The 13,638-nt window shown below is 42.5% G+C and overlaps 1 protein-coding gene across 1 annotated transcript in view; it reads left to right on the top strand.

Annotated features, from left to right (window-relative positions):
• Positions 1–13,638, top strand: part of LOC115573202 (GTPase IMAP family member 9-like) — a 111,960-nt gene that overhangs the window by 23,433 nt on the left and 74,889 nt on the right. The window lies entirely within an intron of this gene.

Genomic DNA, 13,638 nt, shown 5'->3' on the forward strand with positions numbered 1-13,638 from the left:
CACTGGCGCGACTAACGTCATCGGTGAGCTGTGGAGTATGCAGCGGCCGGAGTGGAGGTGAAGGTGGAGGCCGTGAGCAGCGGGAAAGCTGGGCACTGTTGACGGTTGGACGGAATGGGAGGTGGGGGGAAGATGAGAGGGAACTGGGACTCTCATCTTGGCAATTGTGGCTGCTGGTTCGGTGCCAGGAGGCTGGTCGGTCGGACATGAGGTGTCTGGGGGACCAGCTTTCACCTGGAGTACAGCAGGGAGGACCGAGACCTCTGCATGGGTGAAGTTGCGTTGGTTGTGCCTGGATGACCATGCCAGAGTGGAGGTGATTGCAGGTGGAGGAGATTCGGAGATGATGGAACGATCGTCGAAAAGATCATCTCCAGAGGATTAAGAAATGGCTCTGGGTTCGTCGGGAAGGTGGTAAGGTTTGAAATTTGCAGGTTGCGATATGCTTGTCTTAGCGGGAACAATGAGAACTTGAGACAAATGTGAGAGAACTGGGTAGGCTTGTTGATATAAAATCAACGGGTGATTGAATCAGGACGAACAGATGGTTTAGTCGTAAAAGGCACAGGTGGTTTGATGCGTTGCGGATGGTCAGATTGGCTGGGCCTGCGTTGTAGATCAGCAAGGCAGAGTGGAGTGGTCAAGTTCCTGAATCTTAGTTATAGTAACTCCATTAAAGTAGTAAATGAAATCAACAAAGTCAGAAAACAAACATGCCAGGTTGTAAAGAAGACCATCCAAGAAAACGTGTTTGTGCAGCATTCACAGAGGCTGCACTGCTGAGCCTAAAAGCTTCAGAATGGAAGTTGATCAGAGCTTCTGGACCATTTTCAACCAGACTGAAATCTCCCTAAAGGGACAGACATGGCTTGATGCTGCAGCTCATTCAGAGTTTTTGTTTTTGTTTGTGCTTGAATATATTTTTCCATTTAAAGCTGACTTTGCACTACCCTGTCAGGTTCAAGAAATTAAGAGAGACAGAGACGGTGACTGAGTGAGAGACAAGAGACAAAAGACAGAGTCTCAGACTGGCTTTAGTGGTCAGAGACAGCTTCACTAAATAAAAGTCTGCAGACAGACACAGAGCTGTGTTGTGTGAAGCACTTGTTCAAACTTTGAGAGCCACACGGTTAAAAAGTCCTGAGAGTTTAGTTTGACTGGGTTAACCCGGGTTACAAATGATCTTCTGGAGCTTTGATGAAGAAGTTTTCTCTGACTCTCTCTGGACCATTGTTCCTCTGAATCCTGCCATTCTGTCAGTCTGACAGGATTCTGAATGCTTTCTGTTCAATTTTTGGTTTCCGATTCAAAACGAAAAACTGGACACAAATCCTTTTCTGTTTTTATGATTTCCGACTGCAAAATGGAAATCAAATGGCCACAAAGTACACGGACCGACATGTGTCCAAGATTTGTCTTTTTAAATGTCCTAAAGTGAAATGATGTGGTGAAATGTGCTGAAAGGTGTTAAACAACAAGTGCTGCTGGAAGTGTTTTCATTCAGAGCACATTAGTGTTGTGAGGGACGGATGGACTTTATTCAGCAGCAGGACGTTGGGCTGTAAATATTTGATGATGTTTGATATCATTTTATTGAAATATTCTGAAGTATGTTTGTTGTTTTACTGATTCATCTGGATTATGTTTGAGTTTGTCATTGAATTATTTTCCTCTTTATTTTCTCATTGTGTTTGTGTTTGTCTCCTTTTTCCTCTCTGTGTGAAACAACAATAAACCTGCTGGAATATCTGATCAAAATATAATTAAATAGAATATTAAATAAATCCCTCAGTTCAGTGTGTTTGTGACTGTGGCTGAGATGGAGGTGAAACATGTGAACCTGGGCTGTGGTTTACTGCTCTCTTCCTGTCACAAACACTGTTTGACGTCTGTTCATCTGTTGGTTTTTGTTCAGGCTGCTCACATCATTTCTCACTGTGGGGATCTCTCTCCCAACAGGAGCAGTAGTAGGTGGCTGAATGAAGGAGTTTAACTGTCTGGATCTTCAACTCACAGCCGTTCTGATTATTCACAGCTGAGAAATCATTTTTCTGAGGATGATCGTACATCTCAGCTATGTTACAACCGTTCTTATTAATACGAAGAATCCTTGTGAATGTTTCTGTGTCTTTCTTCTGGTACCAGACTACATTTGACCAGCTGGAACACTGGTCAGTTCCTCGACAGCTGAAGGAGACGTCTCCACCAACTCTCCTGGTCAGTGTTAAATCCTGCTGAATCAGCTGTGCTGCCATGGCAACCAGCGCTGTAGAGAAGCAGACAGATAGATGAAGGTCAGTGTGACAGTGTTTGTTCCAGGTGGACTTTGTTGGCTCCTGATTGGCTGGAAACACTCACCTGAACACAGACAGCACAGAGCAGCAGCTGGGAGGAAAAGCATTTTGTGCAGTGGTGTTTCCTCTGGTGAACCTGGGGAGAAGTGGCGCTCTGACGCAGCTGAGGCCAAACCAGGACGAGCTGCCAGATCAGACGAGGGCCACGTGGTTTCTAACAGGTCCTCAGAGCTCCCATCAGCCCCTGCGGCTCACAGATAAGGCCGCCGCTGCCGATCGACGGCTCGGCTGAAGCTGCCGTGTGATAGAAATAGAAACCCACATTCATGTGAGCTGCTTTTGGAAAAGAAGGAATATTACACCTCCCTTTTAGAAGGACAGGGCGGCACACTAGAGCCTTTACCTTGCAGCAAATGTGCCACCTTTTCTATCTTAAAAGGGCTGATGAAAAAACTGTTGCATTGTGTAGCTGCTAATGTTAGCATAAAGCACACACCTGAGAAAGTGTGGCTCTGACCGACCCCAACTTTAATACACATTGTTCAAACTACCACTGACTTGTACATTTTTGTCCGTCTGGCCTCTCTGGACACAAAGAGTACAGTCTCCTTGTTCATCTGTCAAACAAGGCGATGCTGAGCAAATCTAAACACAGATTCTGTTCCTGCACCGGCGAATTCTCACCTCATATGTTCTCACCTCACAGTAGCCCTTTTCACACAGGGACTGGCCATTTCCACGCCTTTGTTTGTTCACCAGACCATTGTGACATTTTAAGCCTGAAAATGTTGGCCCGGTGTGTTTTCGGAAGCGCTTTGGGAGAGTTGGACGAGTTCGGGAACAAATCTGTTTGGTGTGTTCAGCTGCATTGGAAGCTTTTGGAACAGCGCGGACAGTGTCCACTCCGATGCAGCTTGCGAAGTCTGAGGAGGTTGGCTGTTGGTCATCTGAGCCATTGGATACTCTGATTGTTTGTATGCTAGCTGTAAGACCATTCTGATGGCGGTGTGCTAGCTAATCAGTACATGTATGGGAGTGCTGGAATACTGTGTGCGCTTCGTTTTTCTATGCACTCCGTTCCTTCATTTCCTGTTTTCATATTTTGGAGTACTGGCAGGAGATTAGTGCCACCCGCTGTTAAGGAAGCTTAATGCATCTCGTGCAAGTGCAGAACGTACACACTACTGTGGAGTTGGCAGCACGTCGAAGCGGTGTGTTCAATGCAACTTTTCTGCCGAACAGGTCAGACAGGAGGCAACTGAGTGGTTGGATAAAGGCAGTTAGCTGTTGGTTTGAGACTGGGCGGTGTGTGGGGGCCTTTACACAGCACGACAGCATTGCAGATCCAAAAGAATCGTGATGGTAGAGATCATGACATTGAGAACTGTGTGTTTTTTTCAACATGTCTCCTCAGTGTCCTCCTGTTGATCTAAACATGTACCTGCTGACTGAGACAAATTAAACTTATTAGCAAAAGGCTTCATTTACCCGGTTAAGAAATGGAGCCAGGTGGTTCTGAGACCGCGGTAAAGAGGCTGAATACTTCACAAAACAGCCCTTTAACCCGTATGGAAACAAATCTGTACCATATTTCAAATTAAAATGCATTAACAGAAATGCTTTTTCATTTTCAGAATGTAGCTGCATTTTTTTGACTCATAAATAAAAATAGTAATAAATCATCCAAATTTCATTTTCATTTTCTTCTTCAAGACTGCTCATTTTGTAACTTAATTCAAATGATAAAGAAAGGGACATTTAAGATATATTTTTCAAAATATAGCCCAGCAAATAGGTACCAAAATTCAATTTGAAATGTCAAATTTGAAAATTAAAATGCATTAGCAGAAATGCTTTTTCATTTCAAAGTCAGAGCTGCATTTTTTGACTCATGAATAAAATTAGTAATAAATCATCCAGATTGCATTTTCATTTTCTTCTTCAAGACTGCTCATTTTGTTACACAAAGAAAAAGAAAACAGCTTTTTAGTTTTGAAGCCCGCCCCCCGCAAAAAAAGGTCAAAAATTCAGTTTGAATTCACAATCCCAAGCGGCGCAAGAGAGTGACGTCAGCGGCCTCTCTTCTTCAGTGTTGCCAACTTGGCGACTTTCTAGCTAGACTTAGCGACTTTTCAGACCCTCTAAGCGACATTATTTCTAAAAAGCGACTAGCGACAAATTTAGCAACGTATTCAGATCATCGGGGGAAAGGCGAGAAATAGATTATATTGTAATTCACATGCTGCTCAGAGTCATCGCAGTCCACGGCTCCTCTGCAGCAGCGCCGGGGTCTCTCCTGTCCCCTCCCGCGTGGCTGCGCAGGCGACAGTGTGGGGGCTGGCTGGGGAAGGCAGGAGCGGACACCGCGGCCGCTTGCTCTGTGGATTTGATACTGGATAGCTGCCGTTTACTCTATTTTGATCTGTTAATGTTAGGTGTCTTTAGCACAGGTGAGACCCAGAAGCGGACAGGAAGCTGTAGCTGGACGGGGCGAGGCTCCAGGCTATAAAGCGGCCGATGATTTTGTGACTCGCTCAGGGTTGCCAACCATCCCTTGAAAAACGGAATCGTCCCGTATTTAGAAACAAAGTTACGCGTCCCGTATTGAGCTTAAAAGGGACGCACTTTGTCCCGTATTTCTGTGAGAAACAAAATGGTCTTTAAAATGTCAATGGAATCAATGAATGACAGGGCGTTTTATATGAAAATATACGGTAATCTTACTGCCAGCCCTCTCCTGCTCTGTGACCAATGAGCCGACAGCACACTCACACACGAGAATAACAATGCAGAATCCGGCTCTTCTCATTGGTCGAGGTACTGTCGCTTGCAAGAAGATACCGGAAGACAAGAGACTGAGGCAACTGGCAAAACAATCCAGCATGGCTCACAACGACACAGGTTCACAGGACACTGCAGACGGTACGCCTTCCACCATGAGCAGTAACGGTACTCCCCCGAGAGAAAAAGAAAAGGCTGCAAAAACACAGACTCGAATGAGAAAAAGAAAACATGGCTGGAAAAAGTGTAGATAATGTCTGCTGGCGCACTTTTTCTGTAGCCCATAGTGAACTGTTTGATGTGAAACAGCATGCATCTAGTGGTCTACACGTGAGGGACAACCAGGTGGACCCTTGACTGGTTTGTTATCCACCAGGCAACACCAGAGGCAGATATGGTATGTAGAAAAAATAAGAATGTTTTTTAAGTCCAATAAATGTCAGTATTTTGTGGCCGGAAAAATGTTTAGTGTAATAAACACATACAATTGATAGATGAATACATAACATAGATAAATAATACATAAAAGTAACACATAGATGAATAATAGATAAAGAATACACACTATACTATACATACATATATGCAACCTTACACATGTCAGTTCAAACAGTCCATAGATAGATGTGACGTGCATAATTTATACTGCACAGGCAGTTGATACACTACACATGAACTATATATCAGTAAGAAAGTAACAACTTTCTATTGTTTTCTGTTATTTTATATTGTTTTCAGTTAAGCAGGACAGTTCTGTTAAATAAATGAATATTTATGTCATTCTGTCAAGTTAAGCAGGACAGATTTATGTTAAAAATATCTTTTATTTAGCACAAAAAAATTAATTGTTGAATAAAGTTTTTTTCTATGTATTCGTATCACTCAAAAACCTTCATCAAACTAAATTCACATTCGAGTCAAATTATTTGGAAATCGTTTCACACACAAAAAGGGCCAAGAAAAAAAGTTACCAAGCCGTCCGGGGGGGCGGTTGTCCCTAATTTATTTTTCAGGGAGTTGGCAACCCTAGACCCGCTGCAGGTGCGTGGGTGTGGGAGAAAGAGAGACATTAGCTTATAGCACTTTGTAGAAGAAGCTTTATAAAGTTCACTCCATTGACTTGTATTAGTTCACGGGGCTGAGCTGCCACATCCAATATGGGGGCGACGTCGACATACAGTCCAGCGCTGATACCTTCAGTTTATTACCGGGAATACTGACTGTAAAGTACCGTGTGTTTCATGGGTCTGACTGTGAGACCGCAGTCTGACCACCGTCACTGCCAGCAGCTCTTCAGAGCGGCTTCATTACGATCACCGTAAATGTTAGAGCATTTGCGCACTGGAAAAAAAAAAATTTGCCGCTGATTTAACCAAGCAAACACGAACCATGGCTAGCTTGACCGCAGTACAGAAGTGGACATGGTGGTGATTTCCCCACTGTTTCTGAAAACATGTACCACAGTCTATGCTACCAACACAGCCTTCACACTCTCCTCTTGTCCCTTCTCTTGCTCCCGTGTCGAATAAGCGCCTCGCTGCCCCCTTACGTAGATGCGTAGCACAGTTGGTCAGACTGGGGGCTGAAGAAGAAGAGAGGCCGCTGACGTCACTCTCCTGTGCCGATTGGGATTGTGAATTCAAATTGATTTTTGAACCTTTTTTGCGGGGGGCGGGATTCAAAACGAAAAAGCAGTTTTCTTTGTCTTTGTGTAACAAAATGAGCAGTCTTGAAGAAGAAAATGAAAATGCAATCTGGATGATTTATTACTTATTTTATTTATGAGTCAAAAAATGCAGCTCTGACCGTGAAATGAAAAAGCATTTCTGTTAATGCATTTTAATTTTCAAATTTGACATTACAAATTGAATTTTGGTACCTATTTGGCGGGCCATCTTTTGAAAAATCAATCTTAAATGTCCTTTTCTTAATCATTTGAATTAAGTTACAACATGATCAGTCTTGAAGAAGAAAATGAAAATGCAATTTGGATGATTTATTACTAATTTTATTTATGAGTCAAAAAATGCAGCTACATTCTGAAAATGAAAAAGCATTTCTGTTAATGCATTTTAATTTGAATTATGGAACAGATTTGCTTCCATACAAAACAGGCAGAACAAGAGATATATTTAATTGCTCAAGAAAGTAACAATGGTGGTGCCCCCCCCCCCCAAACACACACACTCAACTTCCCAAGCTCCCTGTGGGCAGTGGTGTGCACGGACTTTTTGGAGGGCAGGAGCGAAACGAAGGGCACTTTAGCGCGTTTTGGCTCCCAAGAGGGCACTTTAGCATGCGTTTTGGCTGCCAAGAGGGCAGTTTATCATGTTTTAACCAGCAAAGGGGACAGTTTAGTGTGTCATGCCAACCAAGAGGGCACTTTGGCACACATTTTTGGCTTCCAAGAGGGCACTTTAGCGCGTGTTTTGGCTCCCAAGAGGGCAGTTTATCATGTTTTGGTTCCCAAGAGGGCAGTTTATCATGTTTTAACCAGCCAAGGGGGCAGTTTAGTGTGTTTTGCCAACCAAGAGGGCAATTTGGCACACTTTTTGGGCTCCAAAGAGGGCACTTAAGCGCGCGTTTTTCAACAATTGGGCCACGAGGGGGGGCTGCTTGTGCACATCACTGCCCGTGGGTGCCCCTCCCTATCTCAGTGGTCTGTTGGATTGCACCTGATGAAGTTTGGAAGCCGGCTGTCAACTTTTTTGGAAATGGCCCCAAAAATACAGCAGGAGTCAGGAGCAGAGAAAAGAAAGAGGAAGAAACTGCGAGATGATGCCTGTGCATCACTTGCAGGTAAGTCCATGTTAACCGTTCTTAAATACGGGAAATGTGATGGTTAGCCCAGCATACACCTCGAACTAGCTGAAGTAATTGCTAATGTTAGCAAACTCAGATATGTTATAACTTAGGTGCAAGCTAAATTGAGATTTTACTGTTGAACATTATCCATGCATTTTACAAGTAAATGACGCCAGCTAGCTGTTACTTTATGTTAGATATTGAGCAGTTGTTTACAGTTTATTTTGACGTGACGGTGGTCAATACTTTGTCAGTAACAGTTAGCAGTCAGTGCACAAGGTAGGCTAACAATTCCTCTTGCTTCAGACCATTTATTAGCATGTAGCGTGTGATTGATAGTCTTCAGCCAGGCATGAACCCACGACCATCTTGACTTTTAGTGTTACTGCTACAGCTAGCTTAGTCACAGCTGACTGTGACAGAAGCAACATGTCAAAATGAACTGCCGTTTATTTTGCATTTACGTCAGGATGCAAAAACATGGATAACATCTGCCAGTGAAACAGAAAAACGTTTTGTAGTAGACAAAATGCTTTAGTAACCATATTTAAGTTGTATTCAATTAAATGGTAAAATAATGTTTAAGATTCAGAGATGTAGTCTTGTGTAAATTGTATAATGTTGCTCTTATTCTTGTAGGTAAGATATAAATATAAAATGTCATTATGAATGATATAAAGACAACATTATTATTGTGTGCAATATTGCAACTCAGTCTATCATGCTTTTTAGATTAGATTAGATTAGATTAATCAAATAGTTGATAAATAAGTAATAAAGGGTATAAGATTCTTTGTTTGAATATTTTGTCTCTTTCTGTACTGATCCTTTTTATAGGTATTTCTAAATTAATGCAGGGTCAATGCTGAGATACATACAAGGAGGAGCAGGAGGCCAAGAGGAAGATACAGATGATGAGCAACCATCAAGCAGTTCAGGCACACATCAACTCCAGCCGGACAGCAGCTCTGTAGACTCCACAACAGTACAAAGCCCTGATCAACCACCTCAACCAGCAGTTTAGGGACAGACACACAGCAGAGAACCACCTCTGAAAGCACAAGTCCTGTCATTCAGAGTCCATCAGCAGGTGCCAGTGTAAACACCTGTGTCACCTGTTCTGTGTTTACAAAGGTGATTTTCCTTTTTCGTTTTATTATTCTTAGGTGTTGTGATACTGCTATTGTGTAATTGGAATTGAGTTATATGTTTGGAAATAAAAAGTTAAAGTTGCAAAAACATTTTTTTTTTCACCGGAAAGGGTATCATAAAGGAATTATGTTTAGGGCACCAAAATGGCTAGCAGCGGTACTGAATATCGCTAACACGACGTTTTCCGTTTTTTTATTTTCCTCTTTATTTTCTCATTGTGTTTGTGTTTGTCTCCTTTTTCCTCTCTGTGTGAAACAACAATAAACCTGCTGGAATATCTGATCAAAATATAAATAAATAGAATATGAAATAAATCCCTCAGTTCAGTGTGTTTGTGACTGTGGCTGAGATGGAGGTGAAACATGTGAACCTGGGCTGTGGTTTACTGCTCTCTTCCTGTCACAAACACTGTTTGACGTCTGTTCATCTGTTGGTTTTTGTTCAGGCTGCTCGCATCATTTCTCACTGTGGAGATCAAACAGGAGCAGTAGTAGGTGGCTGAATGAAGGAGTTTAACGTTCTGGATTTTCAACTCACAGCCGTTCTGATTATACACAGCTGAGAAATCATTTTTCTGAGGATGATTATACCCGTTATATATGTTACCACTATCCCTGTCAATATACAGAATCCTTGTGAATGTTTCTGTGTCTTTCTTCTGGTACCAGAGTACCCAGCTGCTGGAACACTGGTCAGTTTGACAGCTGAAGGAGACGTCTCGATCAACTATCCTGGTCAATGTTAAATCCTCCTGAATCAGCTGTGCTGCCATGGCAACCAGCGCTGTAGAGAAGCAGACAGATAGATGAAGGTCAGTGTGACAGTGTTTGTTCCAGGTGGACTTTGTTGGCTCCTGATTGGCTGGAAACACTCACCTGAACACAGACAGCACAGAGCAGCAGCTGGGAGGAAAAGCATTTTGTGCAGTGGTGTTTCCTCTGGTGAACCTGGGGAGAAGTGGCGCTCTGACGCAGCTGAGGCCAAACCAGGACGAGCTGCCAGATCAGACGAGGGCCACGTGGTTTCTAACAGGTCCTCAGAGCTCCCATCAGCCCCTGCGGCTCACAGATAAGGCCGCCGCTGCCGATCGACGGCTCGGCTGAAGCTGCCGTGTGATAGAAATAGAAACCCACATTCATGTGAGCAGCAACACATTCAGGTTGGTGGTGAATTTAGTAGCACAGACTGTTATCTGTTGTTGAACAGCTGTGATGAAAAGACAAAAGGACAAATCCACAAAACTCCTCCACTGTGATTTGAAGCCTTGAAACGTCCCCTTACATTTCTGTCATTTCACTGAATCATTTCATTTATATGACACATCAAACCTTTTCCACACACAGTGTCACATCTTTATTGTGTCTCCTGTTGTTCAGTCTCTTCATTAAAGCTACAGGATGTTTCACTGAGGGAAAGCTCAAAGCCAACTCCATCAAATGGAACATTTCAACATGTCTGCTGCATCATTTTACACACATTTCCCCAAATCCAGCCTGACACATTCTGTATTGTTGTAAACTTTGGGATCTCCAGCAGAACGTCAGATAAAGTTCAGAGGGTCAGTTTGTAAAGACGAAGCCAGCGGCGGCTTCAGAAGAGTTGAAATCCAGCTGTGCTCCTCATATGTGAAGCAGTGGTTCTGGTTCTGTTCCCTGGAAGGAGCTCAGGGCTCTGCTCTCTACTTCCTCCATGTAGAGGTCAGCCACAATGGGAGACACTGGTTGAAGCACCACAGCTGTGCTTCTGCCTGTAAAAACCCTCCTGGGATGTGAAACAGGTGGTATTCAGGCAGAGGTCGGGTCCAAAAAGTGGTCCCAATGAAAAGAGACAATGTGTGGTTTGTAAGTGAGCTTTAAAACGACACATAGAAGTGTTTTCTGATGTGATGAAACTATTAGCAGGACACATCATTTGTCTCTGTCTGTCAAAAGTGTCCAATAAGAAGACAAATCAAAATAGAAACTATAGAAGAGCAATTCAACTCCAACTTACAAGGCAAGCAGTACAAATACACACAGTACCCACCAGCAGAGATGTACTTCAACTAATACTGCAGTACTGTCTCAAGTGAAGTGACACAGTGCTGTGATTAGTTAGACTTCTATAGTTATAGTTAGTATAGTACATGTCAGAGTAATATGACACCAATCTACTGTAACAGGCAGCAGCAGAATATATAGTAATAATATAGTTCATAATATAGTTGCAGTAGAAAAAGTATTTGAAGTATTTTTAGAGGCAGTAGCAACAATAATGCCAGTAATACTCCTCATTTACTGCTGTGTGTTTTTTATCCACTAGATGTCACTGTGGGTTTGTCGCCAGTAAAATAAGAGGGCGGAGCGTCATGGTGTCGTCATGGCGACCGTCATCAGCATCACGTGGATGTCCCTGCACTTCCCGTGACTGACCACAGGGTGGTGGTGTTTCTCTGTGATGTTTTAATGTCAGCACCAGCAGCAAACACAGAAATCCAGCATGTGATCAGCTTTAGTTTGAAATGTGTCACACAGCCGTGGGGAAGAGCTGATTTATTGGTGTGACAGCGATCTAACAGCGTAAAGACACATGTAATGTCACACATGTGTTGTCTGCTGAGACAGCTGCAACATGTTGTCATTCTTCCAACAGTGTTTCATGGTGAAAATGATCCAAGTGTTCAGAGTTAGAACACACAGAACAGAACAAACATCCCTTCAGATAATATGAAATGTATCATAACTGTTCCTTCAGCTTCTTAAAGGAAACCACCTGACATTGTCTGCTTGGTTGGACGCTGTTTATTTCCATTTAAAGCAGATTTCAATCAGGAGAGACGAGTGGAAGGAAGTAACGATCATGTTTATGACAGCAGATGATATGTGATCAGTGAGTCCTGCTCACAAAGTCTTTGTCACTTTGACCTCTACAGGGAGATTTGTTTGTGATGGAGGGGGCGTCTGAACAGCAGCAAGAACAATCCACCCAATTAAATAACAACTGCCCCAAAGTTCCCCCAAAGAATGGCCTGACTGCTGAGGCCGGAATGAAACGGAACATAATTACGCAAAGATGGTTTAATCTGTGAGGAGATGAAAACCATAAAAAAGGGTCCTGGACATGGAAAGAAAATACTAGCTTAACTGATAAATGACATAAAACTATGAACGGAGACAGGAACAATTTTTTTCTTTTTGTTGTGTCTGCGATGAGCTTTCACTGAACTTTCACTGGAGGCTTCATCGAAAAAACATTTACAGGAAACATGAAATAAGACGCAGCTGTTTGTCTGATATTCTGAACGAATAGAGCTAAAGGAAAATAAATACTAATACAGTAGTTACTTCATTATATTCATGGACGTGAGCTCCAGGTGGGGGGTCACTGTTGGTCTCTGGGCTCAGTTCAACTTTGTGTGGGTGGAGGGCTCAGTGGAAAAAAGGCTTCCAGACAACAAGAGAAAAGACAAAGCAGTCCAGAGAGGGAGAGGAGTTGATGAGTGTGTACAGCAGCAGATATGAATCTGTTCTCAGTGGTTATTAGGACTCATAAAAACTGTTGAGAGCCAACCAGCACTTCCTTTCCTGCAGCAGACGGGCTGTGTGGGTTTCTGCTCTGCAGCCTCCTCACCGTTAGCTGCACTTTTTCACATGAACAACACAATGACAGTTACAACAGTTACAGCGCTCAGTACTCACTGTCTCAGCTTCCATCTGTCTTATTCACCTGGGAGACAGACACACAATCATATAAATAACACTGATAATAGATTAATCATAATGCAGTGTTTTTAATATTTAGTGAATGTAACAGCTGACACATGAAAACTTGTGATATACATAGAAAAGTATAGAAACATCCAGTGTGCATGAAATATACTTCAGTTTATTTTGAGGAACGAGGCAAAGAAATGTTTAATTTTCAGCCAGAAGAAAAAAATCCTATACTGTATATCACTCAGTGTGTATAACGGTTAATTTTCTCATATTTCACTAGATTAATTTATTCAATAATCACTAAAACACAATTCAACAAAACTGTGGATATATATATAATAATGTGTAGTAAATATCATGATATTACATGATTTGTACATCATGATTAATAATAACAGATTTTCTCATGTTAAAGAGCTTTTGCAGGGAAAGAATTAAACAACTGTTAATTGTTGGTGTTTCTGAAATCTTCCATACTCTCATAAATTTCCCCTGTAAAAAAATAAAATTTCAGATAAATTCAAACTTTTCTCCCTCAAAGTGTTTAAATGACCACGAGAGGATTTGCAGCAGCAACTCCTCGACTGAAACATTTACAGGAACATGTGGTTCATCTGTTCTCATCGATCAGAGCAACAGAACACAAACCACTCAGACAGAAACACAAACCACAGAGACAAACAAGTCGTCTTGCTGTTTAGTGAAGCTGAAGTGGAGCGTCCATGTTGGTTCACCTCAGGTCTCATAATGAGGTTCCAGCTGATCAGAGAGCTGCTGTCAGAGCCGTCAGAGTCGTGTGTCCGTCTCAATCAGTGGTCAGTTTCCAACAGTTCACCTGGTTAACCCCACTGAGCCACTGATCTCCTGTCAGTCAGCTTCTAGCTTCAGATTGTATCAGTGCAGCTGTCTGT

Source organism: Sparus aurata, chromosome 21, assembly GCF_900880675.1.
Source record: "Sparus aurata chromosome 21, fSpaAur1.1, whole genome shotgun sequence".
NCBI classification, from domain to species: Eukaryota; Metazoa; Chordata; class Actinopteri; order Spariformes; family Sparidae; genus Sparus; species Sparus aurata.